Here is a 24,558-nt window from a genome sequence, read left to right on the forward strand (position 1 = left end):
TCCCTAAAGGATAACATGGGAGGGTATCCTTTAATTTTAGGGTGACCATGGTTGGCCACTAAAAATGCTTATATAGCTTGCCACTCTAGTAAAATAACAATATTCAATGGTATCCATACTAAGAGCCTAGCCCTATACTCACTTGCTTAGCCACTACTGTTAGATGACCAAATAATCTGGCTAGACTTGGGTGATGAATATCTAGAGGTAAATTCCATCCATTAGTGAATGATGATAGATTGAGAGTCATTTTTAGCCTCTTGAGAAGAAGATGAGATCATTTCATCCATTATCATGAATGAATATGGAGTAGAACCTCAAATGTGTCCTCAAGTTGAATGTATCCTAGAAAAAATATTACCACCCTTGAACACACCTCAACATTTAGAATCATCCTAATACCTTCACTCCTTATCAGCTCATGAGATGGATTCTTCTCCTATTTCATAGTTATTTATGATAGATAAGGTTATTAAGATGAAAGTTGGTCCAAAAAAGGAGTTGAATGTAAATAATACCTTATCACCTTCCCATTAGAAAATTATGTTGCAATTTCTATGAGAAAATTAAAAAGCATTTTCTTGGGACTACATTAACATGAAAGGAATAGACCCTATGCTTTGTACTTACATGATTTACATCAGTCCCAATTTTAAACATGTTTGACATCCTCATAGGAGAGTTAACCCTATTTTAAAGGATATAGTTAAAAATGAATTGCATAAATTATTGAGTGCAAATTTTATCTACTCCATCTCTGATAGCCAATGGGTTTCACCCCTAGTTATTGTACCAAAGAAGGAAGGAAAATGGAGAATTTTTGTAGATTATATAGGGAGCTCAATTTAGCCACTAAGAAAGACCACTTTCCCTTACCATTTATAGACGAAGTTCTTGACAACCTAGCTGGCAAGAAATATTTCTCTTTTCTAGATGGTTTTAGTGGTTATAATTAGATACAAATAGCTCCAAAGGATCAATAAAAGACAACTTTCACATGCCCATGGGGTACCTTTTCCTACTCATTTGGCCTGTGCAACGCCCCAACCACATTCCAATGAGCTATCATAAGTATCTTTTGAGATATATCTACTAATTGTATGGAGATCTACATGGATGATTTTACTATTTATGAGACTAATTTTGAAGAAGAAAAAGCCAAATTAAAGACAATGCTTAAGAGATGCCAAGACTATAACCTTTCCCTAAATAGTGAAAAATGTTTTGTGATGATGGAAGGAGTAGTGCTAGGTCATTTCATTTCATCCAAAGGCATCCAAGTAGATCTTGCCAAGATTGAAGTCATTAGTACCTTGCATACACTAGAGAAGTAGAAGGATGTCCAAAGTTTCCTAGGACATGCTAGATATTATAGATGATTCAACAATAATTTTAGTCAACTTGCAACACCTATTTATAACCTATTAAAAAGGGACTCTAAATTTTTCTAGGTTTCTACATGTGTTACATCTTTCCTGTAGCTTAAAGAAGTCCTCACCACAACACCAGTTTTAAGAGGATCTGATTGGGGGCTACCTTTCCACATCCATATAGATACCTCAGACTATTCTATATGTGCAGTTTTAGGCCAAAAGGTAGACTCAATTGAACATGCCATTTATTTCATTAGTAAAAATTTACAAGGTGCAAAATTTAACTTCATAGTTACTGAAAAAGAGTTACTTGCAATTATTTATGCATTGAATAAATTCAGGCACTACATTATTGGATATGAAATATTTTTTCATACTGATCATTCTACTATAAAGTATCTAATGAATAAGTCTACAATATCAGGAAGATTAGTTCGCTAGTTGTTACTTATGCAGGAATTTGATATCACCTTAATAGATAAACTCGACAAGTCCAATGTGGTAGTTGGTTTTCTCTCTTAGTTGCATGTTCCTAATGATCCTGCAACCATTAAAGATAGTTTTCCAGATGAAAATATTTTTTTGTTATCAACACAGAATCCATGGTATGCATATATTGAAAATTACCTCACCATAAGAAAGATGTCAGCTTTCACTTCACTACCAAAGAAAGGAAGTTACTCTTTGAAAAAAAAAATTTAATTATTCTTGGATTACTAGATTTATGTTTTATACTGGCCCTGATCAAGTAATGTGTCGGTGCAAGAGAAGATGAAACATATTATATCTTAATAGCATGACATGATAAACCCTATGGAGGTCATTTTTCAACCAAAAGGACAACCTTTAAAATATTGACAACTGGGTACTATTGGCTGACTTTACACAAGGATACAACCAGATACACAAAGAAATGTGATATCAACTAATTGGAAGACCCACTAAATTTGATGAAATGCCCCTACAACCTCAAGTAACTATTGCACCCTTTGATAAGTGGGGGATTGACTTTGTAGGCCCTATTGAACCCTCTTCACAAGGTAAATCCTATATCTTAGTTTGCACTAATTATGTAACTAAATGGCTAGAGGCCAAACCCATGAAACACGCAATGGATAACAATGTTGCAAAGTTCTTGTATGAATACATCTTTACACAGTTTAGAGTTCCTAGGGGGTTGACATCTAACCAAGGAGATCAATTTACATCTAATCTAATAGTTGCTCTCATGGAAGAATACACTATTCGACATGGTAAATCATCACCTTAACATGCACATTCTAATGGCCAAGTAGAAGTTACCAATAGAGAACTAGAAGCTATTCTTACCAAAATAGTAACACTTCATAGGAAGGATTGGGCCACATGCCTTCCTTAAGCTCTTTGGGCTTATAGAACCACTTGGAAATCTAAAATAGATTTTACTCATTTTGAGCTCCTTTATAAGAGGTCAGTTGTCATGCCTATAGAGTTTGAATATAAAACATTGAGGACCACTTTGGAGCTCAGTATGGAACTCACTATTGCACAACAAGACCGAATCCTAAGTTGAAATGGTCTTGATGAATGGCACAAATCTACATTAAACAACACCAAACTCATCCAAAATCAATATAAATTATGGCATGATAAGTTTATCAAAGATAAAATGTTTTCTATAGGGGATTGGTACTTCTTTATGATTCCAAATGTTAGCACAATCCATGAAATTTTTAGACTCGCTAGTTAGGACCATATGAAATTGTTATTATATTTCCAAATAGAGTGGTCCAGTTGTCCACTATTGATCCTATTTAGTTCAAGTTACTTGTCAATGGGTGTCACCTCAAGCTCTACAAAAAACTAGTAAGTTGTGAGGAGTTTAAGTAGTAGTTTTAGTATACCAAAGATATCCTCATTCCTGTAGCCAAACAATTTGGGTCTTCTACCTTAACTGCTGCCAAATCTTGAATTCTTTGAAGCTTTTAATAATAAAAACTTTCTTCTTGAAAGTACTTTCTCCATCTTGCATTTCATCTCACCTTCTCCCTTTTCCGCCCTTCCTCCCCATTCCATCACTCCGTCATTTCTGATGATCTTTTTCAGAACTCTTTCCTACAGTGCCTACTAGGTACATGCCACATACTTTTGCATATATCTTATTTTAATCACTCTCTATTTAGAAATTTTTGTTGTTTAAATTTATTCTTCTTGCATTTCCTATCCTAGTGGGATCCATGCCTAAACTTAGTTGGGGGGAATATTCTTTTTATTAAAAAAAAATTCAAATTGCATATTGTCACAATTGATGACCTGTCCTTTTGTGATTGCATCATTAAGGGAGTTAAGGATATTAAAATTGAGCTTAACCTTTAATGATAATTGACAATGTTTTTGAGGTGACAAACCTGTACACAAGTGAAAATTATGAGACTAGATGTAAGGAAGGATATCATGAGATTGCGTGCATTAAAAACCTTTATGAAGCACAAAGTGAAAGTACATCAATTTCTCTATCTGATTCCATAATATTGCAAATTTTGTTAACTCACCATTGTTGAATTAAAAAAAATGCCCCAATCTTGTCAAAATTTTGTTGTTAGTAGAAATGGGTGGAGGTCTCTAGAGTAATGAACCAATTGATCATAGATTTTTGTTGGGTGACATGGCTAGTTGCAAAATTTTCTAGAGAAGGGGATGGTAAGATTACTACCTCAGTCTTAAGGGATTTGATGAGGAGGTTGCCCTTCCCTGTAGGATAGTTTTGCAATGGTTAAGGGCCTCAGAATTGAATTTATAGAAGAACTGGTAGTCAAAGCCACTAGATTACCTCAGGAAGGAGAAAATTGGGCAAAATATTTTGACCTACAAACAATTAGGGCACAGTTCACTGTCCATTCTGGCCCTCTATTAGATATTGACAAGAAGTATGGTACCTCTAGACTATCATTGCCATTGGAGTTTATCCAGCCAACAATATTCATCATTGAACACTTCACTTGTGAAGTTCATTACAAATACCTACATGCCCTACATTTCAAGATTCTAGCTCATCTGCCACATGATTATCAATAGGTAAATCTTTCCAATTTCCTATTTAACATTTTAAAGAAGCAAGATTCTTTAGTACAATCAAGAAAGGATCAATTTTTTCCCTATCATTGCTTGATAAAATTAGTTGTGGAAAGAGAATTAAACAAATAATCATTTAGGACATGGGGAGATTTCTTGTAGTTAAAAGAGGTGGAGCCTAGGTAAGTCAGACCTAGAGGCCAAGGGGTTGGATGAAGGGAAAATACATCTACTAGTTTTTGTAAGGTCATTTCCAAGACTAAAAATGTTCTTGAAGCCTCCCCCTCTAGTTCTAGACCAACTAAGAAGAGAACCTATAAAGTTGACACCTCTATCTCCAATAAAAAGAAAAGCAAACATAGGGAAGCTTCTAGTGCCCCAAGATCCCATCATTTGTTAAGACTAGGCCTATTGTTAAGGAAGGAAAAGGTAAACCCGTGGAACTTGAGGAAGAAATTTTTTTTTTAAAGCTTGATGATAAAAGTAATGATAATGAAAACCTTCACTTACAAGAAAAGGAAGTTTCAAAAAACACTTCTGAAGCACCTATTGTCGAAATTTTTGCAGGCAAGAGGAAAGAAAAGAATCCTTTGCGCCTGTCTACACCTCCGACAAGGAAAAGTGAGAGGCTTTTTGAGGGAAGTAAGGTTACTAAAGCCTCTATTCCAATGGTTAACTTAGAATCTTATGAGGTTGAGAAGGAGTCCTCTTCAGAGGAAAAATTGGAACAGAATATAGCTACTAATAATGAGTGTAATAACCAAAGTCCACAACTTGAAGTTGACCTTAGTGTTGTCTATGTGATTGTTGATAGTGATAAGGAGTTTGATGAGCCTAAAGAATTTGAGGAATTTGAAGAAAGCCCTATTATGCAGGATATTAGTGAGGATAGGGAAGGCCTTCTTTTTGAAGACTATCTAGAATTTACGTAAGAAATTGTGAAGTAATAGAAAAGCTCAATCAAGATGGGCTAGATACACTAGCCATAGGTGTAGTTGAATCTAGTAAGGAAGAGAATGTGGTGATGTAACAATTGTCATAAGAGAAGGAGAATGCTCCACACCACAAAGTGTCAAAAAAATTTCTCATATGAAATCTGAATGGATGGACATTTTTAACAAAAACCATTGCCACCACTCAATTTTTCTACACCTTTATCCACAAGAATCAATTTTCTTTCAATATTTGTTATGGGAAAGAGCTTAATAGAAGCTGGAAAAAGAAAAATTGAAACATGTTATTAATTAATAGAGTTATTAGTTGAACCAAAGCTCAGACTAGAATGAAGTTTTAAAAAGGAGGATTGAACAAGTTATAGGATTGATTCCTGAACTAATGGAATGCAGATCACCATCACCAGTGTATGCATTGTTTCTAAAAGAGAATCTTGTAAATTTTAAGTTGACTAGAGTTGTGGAAGGGCTTAGTCCCTCTATTGTAACTTTGTATGAGTTTTATGATGCATTTCAATCTATTCCAATGCCTTTAAAGAATATATTATGTGAATTGTATCTCCATAATTTAATAGTGCCTAATGACATAGACTGGAACTCACTCTTGTATATAGTGGATGTGTAGTTTAGAGTAGTGATGTCTTGGATGTAGAATGAGATGAGTACGGAACATCAAGATGTGCCTTACAGGAATAGTGAAATGACAGTACCTCTTCTCATGAGACCATAAGTTCAACACTCTAGATGGACATTTCTAGATTGGATTTCTATTCTAGGAAACCCTATTGGAGTTGGTAAAGTATTCTCATTTGGAGAACACGCCTTTGTAAATTGGGAACAACACTCCTCTCAAGTTGTTGAGACATATATTGTTGCTTCAAGAGAAAGCTAGACATAGATGCCACATGACCTGAGGATAAGAGAACCCCACTATCCTCAAAATTTAACTCTTGCTACTATTAGGATTCCATGGTATATTTATTTGGGAAGGAATCGGTGCAAATGTTGGCTTTCATTAAAGTATGAACCCCCTATTCTCCTGCAACGACTACTAGTAATGAACAACAATGTGGAGGATCATGATATGATAGAAAAAATTTAGTGATGGAAAAGGTTCAGGGAAAATTATTGGTACTTTGACTATGTTAAGGATGAGCTAGGGGAGAGGACAACCAGTGATTGGAGAGTTTGGGCTAGAATCCTAAACTTCATGGTTTCTAGGGAACACCAATAGCTCAGTTGGGGGGGAATGATAGGCCTCTAAAAGGCCATTGTTTTAATATCTTTTTATCTTATTTTTAAGTAGTTATCTTACAAACAAAAATAATGGCTTTATAGTTTTAAGCAAATGAACTTATCTTTTCATGTATATGCTTTATATATGATGAGACATTAAGTAGAAGTATGAATAGTTTAGATATGCTATAATTGCTTGAATCTATGGACAAAATGGTATAATGAAGTGATGTTGCATGTTGATAAATGTTTCCTCATTTATGTTATGGGTAGTTTTCCTCCTGTAGCCATAGGATTTACAAGAGTGGTAAGTTGAACTTACACCTTTTTCTAATATTGATAATAAAATAAATATATGCATGTGGAAGTGGTGTGCACACTGAATGCTTTTTAGGTACTTGTCATAGATATTCAAGAGTCAACACCTCAGTGTCAAAGTCAAAGCCAACTAGATTGTTGAATCATCACGAGTGGAGCAAGTCATTATATGCTTTCTGTTGGAGCAGCGCACGAATGTAGCTTCCAAAATCTTCTATATTCTTGGAGGATTTATTTTTGGTTAATGGTAATTATGTTTTAAACTTTATGAGTCTGTAAATGATCCTCATTAATGGACTGATCATAGAGTTAGGAAGTAGTTGTAGTTTCCTTTTCAATAACGCCTGCTATAGCTTCAAGAGAATTTTTTTTTTAAAAAAAGATAGGTTGATTTTCATAATGGTTGAGTGTGATTTATTTTTAAGTCAAGTGTAATGTTTTCACCATGAATGAATAGAATGAATAGTTCAAGTCTATTCCTCTTATCTTGATTTTTTTTTTTCTTCACTCGTCCAAGGGGGCCCACTTGAGAAGTGAACTATTATGTTAGAGTAGATTTCATTTCCTTGTTTGTTTCCTTACAATTTAGAATCATGTTTCTCCTACAACCATTAATAATAGAATCAATGAATTGTTACTACAACATAGGTGAATAGATAGGTTTATTGTTGCAACATTACTTTCAAGCTTTAAGTTGAATTATTGTTTCAGTTGTTATCGCAAAATTCCTTTAGCATTTCCTTTGTATTAGTTGTAATGACTTGAAGGAGAATTAGAGAATAGACTTTCTAGTCATCCTATCAAGTTCACGCTTCTAGGTTGACAAATTAAATGAAGTTAGTGTACTATTTCAAGTAAACACATAATGTTTTCTGACCATGAAATCACTATGAAAGGATGTCCAATCCTTTGTTATTAAAGTAATAATCTAACTAGATAAGTATCATGAGTTAGATGATGAAGTTGTTGTATTAGATGATATCCTAAGAAGCAGATTAAAGAGTTTGAATAGGTATTAGAGTAGAGAGTTGGTAAGAGCACAAGAGGAAAAGATTACTATGAGTATTTGGTGAAGTGAAAGAATAGATCAGTTGAAGATGCAACATTGATTTCTCAATCTGAGTTGGATTCAGTACAGGTTGTGACACTTGCATGATTCAAGAGAATCATTTCTTTCAACCCTAGTTGTCTAATATAGGAGCATCCTATGTTGCCTTGAAATTTTGCTCTTTTGGTCATTCTGGTAGTTTTAACCAAGTTCTAGTAGTGTTGACCAAGTTGTCCAATGTCAACCAAGTTCCAATAGTGTTGATCAAGTTGTCCAATGCCAACTGAGTTCTAGCAATGTTGATCTAGTTCCTACATTGTTAATTGAGCTATTCAGTGTTGATCGAATGTTCTTTCATGTGCTGAGTGAACCAGTTATTTGTTGATGCTTGGGTCCTTCATTGATTGAGTTGTCTATGTTTTTGGTTATTAGTTGGAGCCAACTCTTGTATTTAATTTGGATCATGAGTTTAATGATAGGATCTTGTCTATGGATGAGTGTTGACCATTTTGAGGTCGACCTTTCTTTGATGTAAGGTTCTAGAATCTTCTATAAGCTATTTTGGAAAATATAAGTAGAGGTATTTGGTTTATTTTAGAGATAGAACTTAGAGGACGAGAAAGTCAGAGCAGATGTTGCAAGATTGAAGTTGAATATAGAACTTAGAGGAATTGGAGAGTCAGAACATATGTGTCTAGAGTTGCAAATTTGGAGCTGGATCATAGATCTTGAAGTTATATTTTGTATCTAGCCATAACCTAGAAGCCTTACAAATGGGCATGTATGTTGATAATTTGATGAATCAATAAAGTGGTTTTTTCTCTCTCCTTGGTGTTGTTCTTTGTGTTTTTTTCTTCTGTTGTATTAACTCAACAAGGTGGTTGGATTGTTGGGTGTGCCTTTGGCCCTAGCTATTCATATCCCTCCTTGAACCATATATTCCTGAAGAAGAAACTAACAATGAATCTAAGAGTAATGATGATGAAGTTGTCTATATTGCTATGAAAGAAGATTTTGATGAAGATGAGAAAATTGTATTGATTTCATATGTAAACAAAAGTGACAAATTAATAATTGATAGTGGATATTATAATCATATGACTGGTGATAAAGAAAATTTTGAGGATATTGGTCCATACAAAGGTGGATGTGTTAATTTGGTAATGATATCCCACATGTTGTAAAACATAAAGGTGTTATTCAATTGACTAATAAGATAAAATGTGACAATGTTTACTAGGTTGAAGGACTTAAATATAATATGTTGATGTTTCAGAGCTGAAAAAATTAGGTTATAGAGTTGAATTTTATAATAGGAAGGCCAAGATACATGATGTTGATGGTAAACTAGTTGGAAGTGAGACAAGAGGTAACTTATTCTATATAGATTTATCTATTGAGACATGTTTATTTGCACAACAAGAAGATGTTTGGTTATGACACAAGAGGTTATGTGATGTAAACTTTGACAATTTAGTAGATATCAGTAAAGTGAAGAAAGTAAGAGGATTTCCTAAACTAAAGAAGCCTAACAATGTCATATGTAAACAATGTCAATTGGGAAAAATGACAAAGTCCAGTTTTGAGAGAAAAACATACACTTTTAATGATATTTTGAAACTTGTTCATACTGACCTATGTGGACCCATTGATGTTCAAATCTACTATTTAGATAAGTATTTCATTCTATTTGTTGATGATTACTCTAGTATGATGATTTTGATGTTTCTTAAAGCTAAATTTGATGCTTTTTAGTTATTTAAGTGGTATTTAGCAAGAGTTGAAAAATAAACATGGCAGAGTTTGAAGTGCTTGAGATATAAAAAAAGGTGGTGAATTTATTTCAAATGAGTTCAATACATTCTGCAATGATAGAGGAATTAAAAGATAGATGTCAGCACCAAGGACCTCTCCTTAGAATGGGATAGTCAAAAGAAGAAATAGATCAATAATGGACTATACAAGATCATTAATGATGGAGAAGAGTGTATCAAAGAAATATTGGAGAGAATTTTTTAGTATTTTTGTCTATACCCTGAGTATAGTACAAGTAAAGAAAGGTACGAATGCTACACCTTTTGAACTATAGTACAAATATGCTCCTACTATGAAATATTTCAAAATCTTTTGAAGTAGATGCTATATACTCAAAGATAATAGCAATGGAAAACTTGATACAAAGAGTGAAAAAGGTATATTTCTAGGATATTCCACTAAGAGTAAAGCTTACAAGTGTTTGAACTCTAACACTATTAAAGTTGTGGAAAGTGCAAATGTAAAAATTGATGAATTTGTAGAAACAAGTGACACTACATGTAAAGAAGAACTTGAAGACTATAATACATTCATCTATGTGGATGATGATGCTCTAATAACTCCTAATAAAAAAGAAAATAAAATTGTAGTCTCTCAACATACAAGAAATGATGAAGTCCAAATACAAATTTCCAAGCAATAAAGAATGAGTGGCAAGCAATAGACTAAAGATGTCAAGTCACATGTAGGAAATTCCAACCATCAAATAGAAAATGTCAAGCATGCAAAAGCTAGACCAGATGATGAACAAGGAAGAGCAAATGATCCTAAGAGTATTTTCCAAGACAAACCTATAGAAGAACAAAGAAGGAAACTACTTGTGCTAGCAAAATATGTGAGAAGACATCACAAATCTAAGCAAATCATTGGTGATGTTGAATCAAGTGTTATGACAAAAAAAGACTCATCTATGTACATGATTACTTTATGATTTGATCACAAAATAGTAAAAAATGCTTTAGACAAAGAAGATTGGATTCAAGCAATGAACAAGGAAACTGACCAGATTGAAAAGAATAATACTTGGACTTTAGTGCCAAGACCTAAAGACACAAATTTCATTGGGAAAAAGGGGGTTTTTAGGAATAAACTCAATGAAAATGGAGTGGTAACGAGAAACAAGGCAAGACTGGTATGCAAAGGTTATGCTCAAGAAGTAGGAGTTGATTATGGAGAAAATTTTGCTCCTGTGGCAAGACTTGAAGGAGTTAGAACTCTACTTGCATATTCAACCTACAAGAATTTCAATGTATGTCAAATCTACATTTTTAAATGGTATACTAAAGGAAGAATTATACATTGAACAACCTAAAGGATTTTCAGATCCAGACAAGAATAACACGGTATATAAGCTGAATAAATCTCTATATGGATTGAAACAATCCTCGAGAGCATGGTATGAAATATTATATAACTATTTGGTAAAGATTGGTTTTCAAAGGACAAATGATAATAATAATCTATATTTGAAGAATGGTAAGAATGATGAAGTACTAGTTTTTGAAAAATTTGTTGATAATATTATATTTGGAGGAAGAGAGGCATTATGAAAATCATTTACTAGTGGAATGAAGAAGGAATTTGAAATGTCTATGTTTGGTGAAATCAAATTCTTTATTGGATTACAAGTATAAAAAATGAAGTTTAGTATTTTTATTACTCAATATAAATACATCAAGGAGATGCTAAAGCCTTTTGGTATGGAAGATTCAAGGCCAATGAGTACACCTATGTCTACATGACATAAGCTATCTAAGAATGATGAATCTTATGATGTGAACCAGACCTTATATAGATCCATGATTGGAAAATTATAGTATATTGTTCACAATAGACCAGATATTGCTTTATTAGTTGGGATAGTTGCTAGATTATCAACAAATCCTAAATAAAATTACATGATGGATGTGAAAAGGATAATGAGATATCTGAAAGGTACAAAAGACTATGAATTGTATTACAAGAGAAATGATAAATTTGAACTGAAGGTGTTCACTGACTCCAAGAAATATTGATGACAAAAAAAGTACGAATAGAGGTGCATTCTTTCTAGGAAAGAGATTAGTGTCATGGACAAGAAAGAATTAGAATTGTATTTCTCAATCAATAGTTGAAGTCGAGTATGTTACAGCTGTAGTGAACTATTCAAACATTATGTAGATCAAGCAATTACTAAAAGGTATGAAATAATAAATTACAAATCGAGTGGTTATCTATTGTGATAAAACAAGTGCTATTAAAATTTCAAAGAATCTAGTGATGCATACTACGACAAAGCACAATTCTAGTAATTATCACTACTTGAGGGAAGTAGTTTAAGATAAGGAAGTGAAGCTAGAAAATGTGAACATCAAGGAACAAATTGCTGACATATTCACAATAGCATTACCTAAAGATGCTCATGAATATCTTAGAGGTAAATTAGGGGTGATTTCCCTAAGCAAAGATACTTAAGGACACAAGGTGTATTGCATCACATGTGCTAATCAAAAAATCTTACACAGTGATGCAATACATCTCTACTTTGGGAAATGCCTAAAGTAGCTAGTTTAGTACCGCATAATAGACCAGTCATAGATAGATGGCATAAATCAGCTAGACATGTAAAATCTACATAACATAGACGTGTGAAGAGATTAAAGCTATGAAAGCTAAGCATCTTTGGCATTGTTGTCAAATAGGGAGATACACCAAAGCGGGAGACATAACAAAAAGAGGGATACTATACAAATAAATAGATAAAGAAGGAGAAACATACTCAATGAGGGAGATATATAAAAAAATTAGAGAAGGAGATCTTTTGTTTCAAAGGGAGAAAATTAGCAACAAGAATAAGAATTAAACTAAGGATATTGATCACTCATGTGAGTGAAATCTTTTGGATTGTATGGTAACCAAGTGAGATAAATTTGATGCATTGCGATATTTCTAATATTGAGATCTAGAGATTTTGCCATCAATGCCAACTTCCAACTTTGATTAAACCTAAAAAATAGCACTTAAAAATATGTAATAAATAACATGTTACAATATCTCTCTGTATTTCTCTTTAGGTAGCAAGTTTGGAACACATCGTTTAAAACAAAGTATTTTAAACAAAATTGCACATACCATACTCTCTATAAGATTTGAAGTTTTTTAGATAAATTACTTATTAGATTTTGAAAAATGTAATATTCCTTACAAGTATAATTGCTACCAAACATCTTAGCTCTTGGTAATCTCATCTCCAATTTTCTGCCAATGCCTCCCTCTCATTGTTACCTTATCCTCATTCTAAAATATCCTACATCTTTTCCTACTATAATTTTAGAGATAATAGGTAGGTATCTTTATAAGGATGGAATCCAATGGCTGATATTACTTGTTGGCTAGACTGGCAATTTCTTTTCATTGTACAAATATGTTACATCTCAACTCAAAGATCAACAATTCTATGGGTGTTAGAGAACTTACATGTTTCCCAAAACCTAGCAAAGGTATTTAAATTTCTTTTAGAATCTCCTAAATAACTAAGGGATGGCTAACCTTTTTGGTTAAATCTCCTTTCTGGTGTGTACTATTCACCATTGGACAACATTAAAATGGCATTCAATTACTTAAAAAGAGAAACTTGGGAACAAAACATGAAACACGAGCACTATTGAATACATGGGAGTTGTAATATGTTCTTGTTAGCTTTTATCATTTTGAATACAAAGAGGCATGTACATTTTAAACAGGCAGCACATAGGCAATCAAATTGAATAAAATATTCATATGTTGTGGAGATAGGAAACATATGATTTATATATATGATTGCAATTTGTATATAGATGACCTAGCCCATTTGGTACCTCAAGAAGTGATAGAACTTTGTCAAATCTATTGATAAGACATAGTGATACCTAATCTAAATGTCATATCTATTTGATTGATGAAGAGGATTTGAGAAATTTCTCATAGCAATAGCACCTAGAGGATTGAGTTATGAAAAGGAAGCTATAGTGGACATTTTATTAGATAGGCTTTGATAAACAAAATTGATTGTTTATGTTAAGAAAGTTAAGCCAAGCTGAGAAATAGACTAAAAGGTTAAGGAATGCCAAGTGATCCTAGTGTCAACTAAGCCACAATTAGTGTAGGGAAAATCTAGTGTTGACTAAGCATTAGTATCAATTAAGAAAGATTGTTGATGTCATGATAGAGGTTTTATAGTGACTAAGTGTTACATGATGAATGAGTACCAGAATGTAGTAATTTTTGAGTAACACTTTTGAAGATGAATTTGAGGAAATCATGATTCCCATCAACTCAGTTGATTTCTTGGGTGATGTAAACCATGTTGAAGATAAGATTGATGATTTGGATCATTAAATTCAAGGTGAGGATTAGGTAAAGACCTAATAGAAAGATTCCAGAGAAGTTTCCAGGGGAAGATCAAGAAGATGACTAGCTACAATGAATCATGTTAAACCTAATCATGAACCCTAAAATCTGTGGTGATTGAGGAAAATAGTAAAGCAAGAATTTCCTATTTAAAGAGGTACAGAGCCAAACAAAGTGTAGAGTGTGGGTGCAATCATATGTAAGAGATGCATACAAAAGGAGGTTGATCAGAGATGCACAAGTGTGAGAGTGAATGCGAAGCTAAAGGATATTTCTTATGTAGATGCTAATGTTGATAAGTGAATCTAAGCATAAGGATTAAGTGTTGATGAGAAGCGAATACTAATTACTTGAAGGGTTTCCGAGCATATCAAGAACAAAGATGACAATGGAGAGATTTTAAGTGAATCAACACATGAACCGAATAGAGATCTGAACTTGCAAAGTGAGTTGTAATCATACATATTGAAACCCTACTATTTTCTTTCTAATCATTGTAAACAATTTGTATTGAAATTATTTTAATATAGATTGACCTAATAATCATTTAAAGGACTTAATAGTCTCTATGTAAATCATTTAACAAGGTGACATTCTAAATGGAATGATCAAAGTCCTCTAATAAGGCCACTCCTAACAAGGTGATTAGATCCTCTAACTAGGTCACATTTAATAGTGTGTTTTGTAAACCTTTAACAGGATTGGCTCCTAATAGAGCTCACTTAGAAAGAGTGAAAAAGTGGTGACATGTTGCTAGTGGTTTTTCACAAACTGGGTTTCCACGTAAAATCCTAGTGTCAAATCTGTGTTGAATTCTTTATATGTTTTATATTTGATAATCTTTTCATTAGGAAAAGTATGATATGTTTGAGACATTAATTTCATAATTATTGTAGATATCGAGCAACAACAAGATAAGAAACTTAGTAAGAGTTTAATTTTTAATTGTTCAAATGGTACTTAAGGACCTTGAGTAACTAATTCAGCACCCCCCTCCCCACCCCCCCTCTCAGTTATTCTAAACAAAATTTCTAACAAATTTCTATTGGGGAATTTTCTTGAAGTGAAGAAAATAATTGCAAATGCATCCAATAAGCATTCCCCTATTACCCCTCACAACTTGGAACACTATTTCTTTCTATCTTTTGTGCAGTGGATGAGCTCGCATATGGTTTGTCTCAATTTTTTTTTGGGTGTATGATTATGTATTGGAGGTTTCTTTATTAACTAATTGTTAATTTTCCTAAGACTTTGGGTGGTCAGTCCATTTCTTGGAAAGTGTAGAAAATCCTAGGTAAGATGGGGCCAATACTGAATTCCTTTGAAGATTTGGCAATTTAAATTGGCTTTCTTGTGGTCTTTTTTTGTCTTAATTCACTTTATCTTCCTATAAAAAACAATAAAATAGATTGAACATACTAATATTTGAAAATTGGAGTAAGTGTTGAATTTAGAATGCCCTACATTATGGAAGCCAAAAAGTCTAACTCTGGTACTAATAGATGAAGTGATTATTCATTATTTTCAGTGTATGAACTTAATATTCAACACCCACTTAAGAATCAAATGTAGTTTGATTATGATATTTTGAACTATTATTGTTACAAAGATCTTAGTATTGTAATAAAAATAAAAAATAAACTCAATTTTTTTGCACAATGTTTAATTTCTATGGTTGTAAAGTTATTACCACTCAACCTTGAAAGGTTGATATCAAATGCTTCAATAACCAATCAAAATATTCTTATACCCCATGATCTTACTAGTTCCAAATGACAATAAAAAATCACTAACCATCATCCAATCTATCTATTGCTCAGATCATTTTCTTAGTGTCTGCCATATAAGGTTTACATATAACCATCAAACACAATGTCCTTACACATACAAGATGATACATAAAACCATTAGTTATCAACAAATGAACTCTTTGTTAATGATAATTATCAACCCTATCTATTCTACATAGCAAGGAGACTTTTATTTGCAGAATCATCTTCATAGTTTATCATTCCATAAAGTATTAACATGAAAGAGTTACCAAAACCCTTACTATAAGCCTATCTATGTTTCCCTTTCATTAGATTGCACAAATAAATAATAAATTCATGTATTAGATTGATTGTATTCCTTTTATTTAGTTTATCACAATAGAAGGTTTCTTACTTTGTCATGGTCCTAAATAAACATTCCTTTTTTATTCCAAGCCATCAAAAAAAAGCATTTAGTATGGTAAGCCATTTACTATCAAAACAAAAGAATATCTTCCAATCTTCTAGCTAAGGCATCAAATAACTTTTACATGCAATATCAAGTTAACATGAAACCATTTATGAAATTAGAAGAGCAACGAGTCCACTATCAAATGTCAGATTTGTAGGATTTTTTTTAAATGGTCCTTTTGAGCTTCAAAAAAAAAAAAAAAAATACAACGAGTAGGCATGCTTCTATTCACAAATATTTGGTGCCAATTGTCAAGGTGGAAACTAAATCTCTAGAAATATAAAGCTCACATCCAATTAATGTTACTTAGCTTGTGGAACTAAAAAGCTAAAGGTTGAATTCTCACAAATAAGTGGAGGTAGTTCAATGTCCGACGAATCCATTTGATTCAAAGACTTTGATATATCATCCGCTAAGAAAGGTATTTTGTACCAAAACAAACAAAACTTCAGTTGCTTAGGAAAATATAAAATTTGAAGTTAATAAGTCATGTTCTCTTTTCTATCCTATGCTCATCTTGATTGTTACATATTACAAGGGATTAAGAAAATAATTAAATAAAATGCCAATTTCTTAAATTAATGAAAACTTAAGCAATATATAAATAATGACGGATTGACCTTTATCTTGAGTCATCATCCAACAAGAAATAATTACTCCTAGCATTGTTGGAATCTTCTACCATCAATATTCTTATGCTGGAAATAACCTACAAAAAATAACATTTTAGAATCATATTAAAATCTATAATTCTACCTCGAAGAACCCAAAAGTCCATAGTATTTCAAAAAATGATATTTAAAAGTAGTTTTTTAAACAACAGAACTCACATCAGTAGACACGCTATGTGTTCCATATTTATCATCCCAATACTTGGTGTGGATTCTATAGAGTTGTTGAAAGCTCAAAACTTGTAAAATAATCAGAATGAAAATAACAATTAAAATCTAGTAACCAGTCAATACGTTAACAACCCTCTTGAAAAAAGGAAATATGTCTTGTTGGGCATAGATCATAAACTTAGTTTCATCCAATGATTTCTTTTTCTTTTGATGAATGACCAGTATACATTTCATTAAAATATTTTAATATACAAGAGTTATAAAAAGGATTATAACCTCATATTAAAATAACAACTAGCTTTGGACTTGGAACATTTTAAAAATACAATGAGGAGTTGGATGGTGAAATTGGAGGAATAAATAAGAAATAAAACTCTATTATTTACAAAACATTGCTTTTCTAAGATTTTTACTATAATAGTCACTTTCCACACTTGGCATGGTCTTGTACAGTCACACAGACATCTAAGATCATACTCAAAAGAAAGAGCACTGAGTCTAGTTTATTCTGAAACAAGTTTGAAGAAATTTCATGGAAGAAATATGTGTTTTTGTGCAAGCCACTTGGAATCCCTCATTTCAAGGGTTTTAAGCTGAAAAATATGAATATCTACGATTCTAAATGTCCAAATTATACAAAATGCTTAGTAAAGTTTATTTTTGGGTTGTAAATCATGTCAAATAAGGTTTTATAGAAGAGGAGGGGTTTTGGGTAGCTTTTGAGCAAGCCCTCGGTTGATAGGCCTAAAAGGCTATTGTATCTTGAAACAATGAATTGATGGAGGAGAGGCTTTAACTATGATTTCAGTGAATTGAATGGTGGATGTGAGTTAGATTAGGTGTCTTGAAGCCCTACAAATAAGTGTAGCTAGGTAGCAACTCAAATTGGAGGCCTAATCAAACCTTTTTAGTAGAGACGACTCCTTATTTTGGGTAACAAGTTATAAAACAACAAATCATTAGAGCCCTAAAAAGGCTATGAGAGTGTTACTAATTTTGGAAGGAGATCCATTGAGACTAGGAATAAATTCACCAATCTTGATAGGAAGAAGTACTCGGTTCCTAGGAGACATAAAGGGGGAACTAGATAGGACATGCATTGAATGGATGGTGAAAACCCCCTAAAGGTCAATTGAATTCAGAAACAAGTTTTTGTAAGGCTCCCTTCATACTAGTAGTTTGGTTCACCATTGGATTGGTTTGAAAAGAATCCGATACCTCCTCCTTTGCTGCATCACATGCTTCATGTTTAAAAATGGTGTCCAATAATGTTGGGAACTTGGATGAAAGTGGATTGTTGCAAATGTTTGAAGCTTTGGATATACCTCACTAGAGATCCTTTGTCTTGCTTTTGTCACTCAATATGGACTATATACATAAAATACTTTCCACCGATTCATACTCACTCAAAAGAAAATGTTTTCCATATAATTATCTAAAGTTATACACAATTTTAATTAGATATTTATAAATTGTTAAAAAGCTATTTCTTCTATTAAGAAAATTTTCTTAATGATTATTTTATAATTTGCATATAGAATGTGTAATTTGTGAATCATTTAGTTATTTGTCTCATCTGAGTGTCAAAAAATCAACTATCAAAAATTTTCCATCACAAAGTGGATATATATTGTTAGTGTCTAGGTCCTAATATCAATCACACCAAGATAAATCAACTATCACATACTTTTCCATCAGAGTGGATATGTAAATTTCTCAATCACACCAAGATAAATCAACTATCACATACTTTTCCATCAGAGTGGATATGTAAATTTCTCGTGGGTATAGGTGCTAATATCTTTGCTTAAATTTTTGAAAACACCAAGATTTCTTACTGTAGCTTCGGGAGATTTTGTCTCTATCGGGTTATATGTCAGTGCAATAGAGATCTTTAACTAAGAAACTGTTTTTCCACTTTTAAGTGCCACATCATTGGATTTAGTTCCCGGTTGTGTTATAATCTTCTCAGCTTCTACATATTCATTCCAAACACATGGCATCAAATTAAACAAAAATGATTAAGGACTCAATAAATCAAAAGTAAAGTAGAATACTTAATCAGATTTGAACTTTATGATGACTTTTTAAAAATCTAGTTTGTCTCTGATCGACCTTGGTTCAAATATGAAAATGAGATAAGCCAACCACCCGAGCTGCTCCATCAGGCTGAGTACCTCTGACACCAGCAAAGGATGCTTCGCCTATTTGGTAAGGAGTTCTCGCAACACTACCATATGCATCTTGGTAGCATGTTCTTTGACACGCTTTCCCCTATTCTCACTGCATTTTGCACAATCACCATTAAAATACAGTTGGAGAAAACTTGAAAAACTGTTCACAAAGTTTATTTTCTGACGAATGAAGACTCATGCACCAGAATGGTTGTTATAAATAATATTATATTATACAAGTTTTCATATGATGTTTATACTTCATATTAAAGCAGTCAAACTTAAGGATTGTTCCTTAATTATAAAAAAGGAAGAGTAATCAATTGATAAGTAGGAGATAATTTCCACAGCAAGTCAAATTGTGATAGTGCTATTAGGATTTAACTGTGTGATTTTGCGTCAATAAGTTTGACTCAAAATCATACAGTTAAATTCTGATAGCACTCAAGAATAATCAAGTCACAGATTAAAAATTACAGCACACTAATAGTAAGAAACATAAACAGGGTCAGCATATATCAAAAGAACCCATCCAAAAATAAAATTAACATAATTTCATCTGTCCCCTATCAACCACATTCATTTGGTAAAACAATATTTCTCTATGTCTGGGATTTAGATGCTAGGTTTATGCTTATTAATATTATTTCTAACTTTTCTCTGTCAACCACAACCATACAATAAAACATGATTTCTTTATGACTGGCCTTCAGATGCTAGGTTTATGCTTATGCAACTCTAGCCTGACCTCCTTGATGAAAACATGGCACTTGATGCACCAGTACATGCCTGGCCACCAGAATTACATGCACCCGTATAGGTTTGCAGAGTAGCATTAGAAAGATCATTTTTTGACTGGCCAGAAGAAACACTAGCATAGTCTTGTGTGTTTCTTGAGGTCCCTCTAATCCACCTGTTGTTTGACCATCAAACGATCTCTCACTACTATTAATAAGAACTGACAATTTCTCAGCAAACTATATCACCAAAGCTTATAATCTGGTAGCCTCCACATTATAAGTAATAGTATATAACAAGTCTGGCGACCCTACACTATGATGGCTTTCATTGAACTCTTGGCTTCTCCTCACAATCAAAAGCACAATTTTGAATGTTGTAGAATAAATTGTTGAATATATGTAAACATTGTCTGCATTAATCTTCATTTTAGGAAAAGAACTTGTGTTTATTCGAGTTGACTTATTTATAAATAGAATCAGACTCAGTAATGGTGAAGATTTAGACTGACTAGCAGCATACTGAAATGTTGAAAAAGATGTTAGAATATTTTCTTGTTGTAAAACATCTACACTAGAAGTTCTTACCACAACCATTTCTTATCCAAGTAGTTCTTGACTGACAATTTCAAATAGCTCCCTCTCATTTTTTAATTCAACTCAATAAATTTTAGAGTTCAAGGTAGACATTTCATGCAGAGATTCTAGCATGTTTTTATTAGACTACTATTGTACTGCAATAGAAGTGCTAGACATCCGCAATGTTCCTCCATGACACCAAGATTCTTGTTTCTTATGCCCAAACTAACTGTCAACTAAGAACTTTATTCCCAAAATTTCTTGAAAAGCTTTTTCTATTGATAAAATCCATGTTTCTTCAATTTTAGTTCCTAGCCTAATGGTAGCAGCACAGCTAGAGTTGTCCGTATTCTCATCCTCTTGCTACAATTTAGAGTACTGATTTTATATTTTTATAGAAGGTCTCGATATGTTTTTAGAAGACACTAGACAAGGTTTAGCCTAAACCTTCTTGCCATTTCACTTCTACTACAACGATGACCAAATCCATCTAGAACTTGAATTTTCAAATTAGATGTATTAAAGTGATCTTGAAAATGATTTGTGGTACTTCTCTACATCTGGTATGGATTACCAACTATTGTTGATATTGTTGATTTTGTTGAAAAAGATGAAAAATGAGAATCTTGAATCTTCCTTTTTAAAGGTTATTGTAAATAGTCAAGCATAAATTTTCCTAGAATATTTTGAATTGTACCAAAGACATTTCGTATGTGGCTTATGAATTTTACATCATCCATAATCTGCACACCATCAACATCTACCATTTTAGTTTAAGAGAGAAAAGTTCTCCTTACACAACCAACATATACTCAATAGGGCTTGGAATTATTGAAAATGTTCAAAAGGAAAGATACTTTAAAAAAAAATTTAAAAACTTTTTAAAATGTGAAATTCCAATTTTTTGTTGTGAATTATTTTATCATAGTTGGGCTGTCATAATATTTTTTCCCTATAGTAGTACTTTGTTCTTTATAACTTTCACTCTAGGATTAATTTGGCCAATCGCTTTGGTGAGAATATCCAAAACTTGAATTAATAAAACATATCCAATTTTTATAGAGATCCAACGGTTCAATTACACATTATGCCCATCACACTGAGACTACTTTTTACTATCTTGAAAAAATTAGATAATTAAAATAGAGATCATATATTAGTCTAATCTCCAAGCAAAGATGAACCGTTGGTATCAGTCGCTTAGTACCTATGAGATATAGAAAAAATGTGGTATCATATTTAGTGGTTTTCAAAAGAGTGGATTGAATTTTCTTGGTCGTTGTTATTCAAATTGTGTAGGGACCCAAAGGAATGCAAATTAACATTCAATTATTGGTATATTTGGGTTAGGGACTCATCTCATTAGCTAGTGAAGGAACATTAAATTTTTTTATGTAGTTATTATGAAGATGATTGTGTATAATAGTATGTTTTCCTCCAACAAGATGGTTTGATAGACAATATTAAGTTAAGGTATGTATATCTCAAAAACTAGATGTTGTTTTAAGGTGTTGTGGTCAGAAATTAGAACCATATGGAAATAGTGGAGAGAAATAGAACTAAAGAGTAATATCGTGAATGAAGATTTTTTATATTAAAGTTTTAAACAAGTGGTTGAAAATGCATTGACTGAATACTTTCAAAGGGATAAGCTCAAAGTTTAATAGAATTCCTTAAAAATCAACATGTTGAATCAAATCCTTGAAATATTTAACTAAAATCAATTGCTTAAATACTGCAATCAAAACATTTACACATGGCTCTTTTTTATATACAATAATGGTGTCTTATTGATGAATGGAATTGACAAAATTTATTAGTATCCATAAATAGAAAATAATAGATCAATTATCATTTCTTACTGGGAGAGGAGTAAGATAGAGGACCCCTAGCCAAAAAATTTCCCATATATGTACTCAAATGTTGAGACTCATCAACTTGTTCAATATTACTATTACCAAAAATATTTTAACAAAGGTTTCTCAAGTTTCTTCATATACCCCTCATTGCCGCCGAATATAACAATCATTGACCCATTAGGAAGTTGTTATGGTTGTTCCCAAAACAACTTATATCATTCCATTATTTTTTATAGAGCCCAAAATAAGTGATAGGTGAAGACATAAGTAAGAAGCTAGTATAGATAAAATAAGGCTCAACCAAACTACTTTTAGAGATGTTATTGGCAGTAGCACCTTCGAAATTAATTTACAAACTAGGTACTTGAAATCCTCCCAAATTAATAGTTGGGAGAGGCATCTACGAAAATCCTTGGAGTGGTAAAAATGACAAATTTTGATCATTTCCACATTGGATAAGGAATTGAGGTAGTTTTCATAATAAATCATGGCTTTCTCATTGGGAATTGCCCTAAACATGTGAGGAGTATCACACTTAGAACATTTAGGTTTTTCATCATTTGTTGAAGTTATGATACATGAGGATTCTAAGCTTGATTTTTTTTGCATTTGAGAGTGACAACAATGATTAAACGTCTAGTTGGCTAAGACCTACAAAATTTATTTTCCTATACTAGCTTAGGACTTGATTAGGCCTTTATTCCTCTCAATAAATTTGCACAAAACCCATTACTCCTTGTCTTGATGATGGATATTGTCTGATATTTATAGCCTCCTAAATTATACTTATCCATGATCCAGTTGGTTTTTTCTAAATGTAGATGTTTTCAATATATATACATATATACATATACATACATACATACATATATATATATATATATATATATACATACATACATACATATGTATACATACATACATACATACATATACATAGATGTGTATACATATATATATATATACATACATACATACATACATACATACATACATACATACATATACATACATACATACATACATACATACATATATATATGTATGTATGTATGTATGTATATTTATATATATATATACATATACATACATATATAGATACATATAGATATATATACATATATATATATATATAATTATAATATTTTAAAAAATTAAAAATAAAATAAAATAAAATCAACTTTTTCTTTCTCAAAGGAACTTTTTTCTATGAATCATAAATCTCTTGATCATATCTTTATTATTTCCAAAATCTACCATTTTCCTTCTTTTTTATTGTTGGACCTTTTGCATACTTTTGCCCCGTGCTCTGTGAAAGAAGTACCATTCATTTTGTCTTGTCTTATCTTTTCCAGGAAGATGCCTAGGCTCCAACTGAGTTAAATCTGTATCAATGATGAAATGTGTGTCAATGACCCTAACTCAAAAAAATACATAGTTCAATCCTTGCAAAAAAAATTTAAAAAATTTAGAGCATCTAAATGAGATTTAGATTCTTCTAAGGCTACTACTTGCACACAATTTGTATCCAATTTGAAGATTATTTTATGTTATGCTTGGGGTTCTATAAGTGAATGTATAGTTGATTTGAAGTTATCAATTATCTATCAAGAGCTTTTTTACACAAAAAAATATAATTTTAATGTTATATAATCACACAAATAATATAATTTTATTAAAATCTAGAAATTTACATCATGTACTATAAAATTTTTTTTTGTACTATTCGAGATAACCATTGCACACCAAGGCGAAATTACTAGTATGATACCATATGTAAATAAGGAATAAAATTAACATATGGAAATGAGGGCTGAAATTCCTCCCATAAGATGAGGCAGGAATAAAAAGAATGAGGGCAACTAGATCAATGGTGGGACTGCAAAGCAAATGTCTACCTATGTAATGTAATGACAAGGGTGAGATGTAAATCTCCCTTCAACTGTATGCAATAGAAGAGGATAATGGCCTCTCAACAATCT

Source organism: Cupressus sempervirens, chromosome 7 (genome assembly GCF_028749045.1).
Source record: "Cupressus sempervirens isolate cs-2001-9-10 chromosome 7, ASM2874904v1, whole genome shotgun sequence".
In the NCBI taxonomy this organism is placed as follows: Eukaryota; Viridiplantae; Streptophyta; class Pinopsida; order Cupressales; family Cupressaceae; genus Cupressus; species Cupressus sempervirens.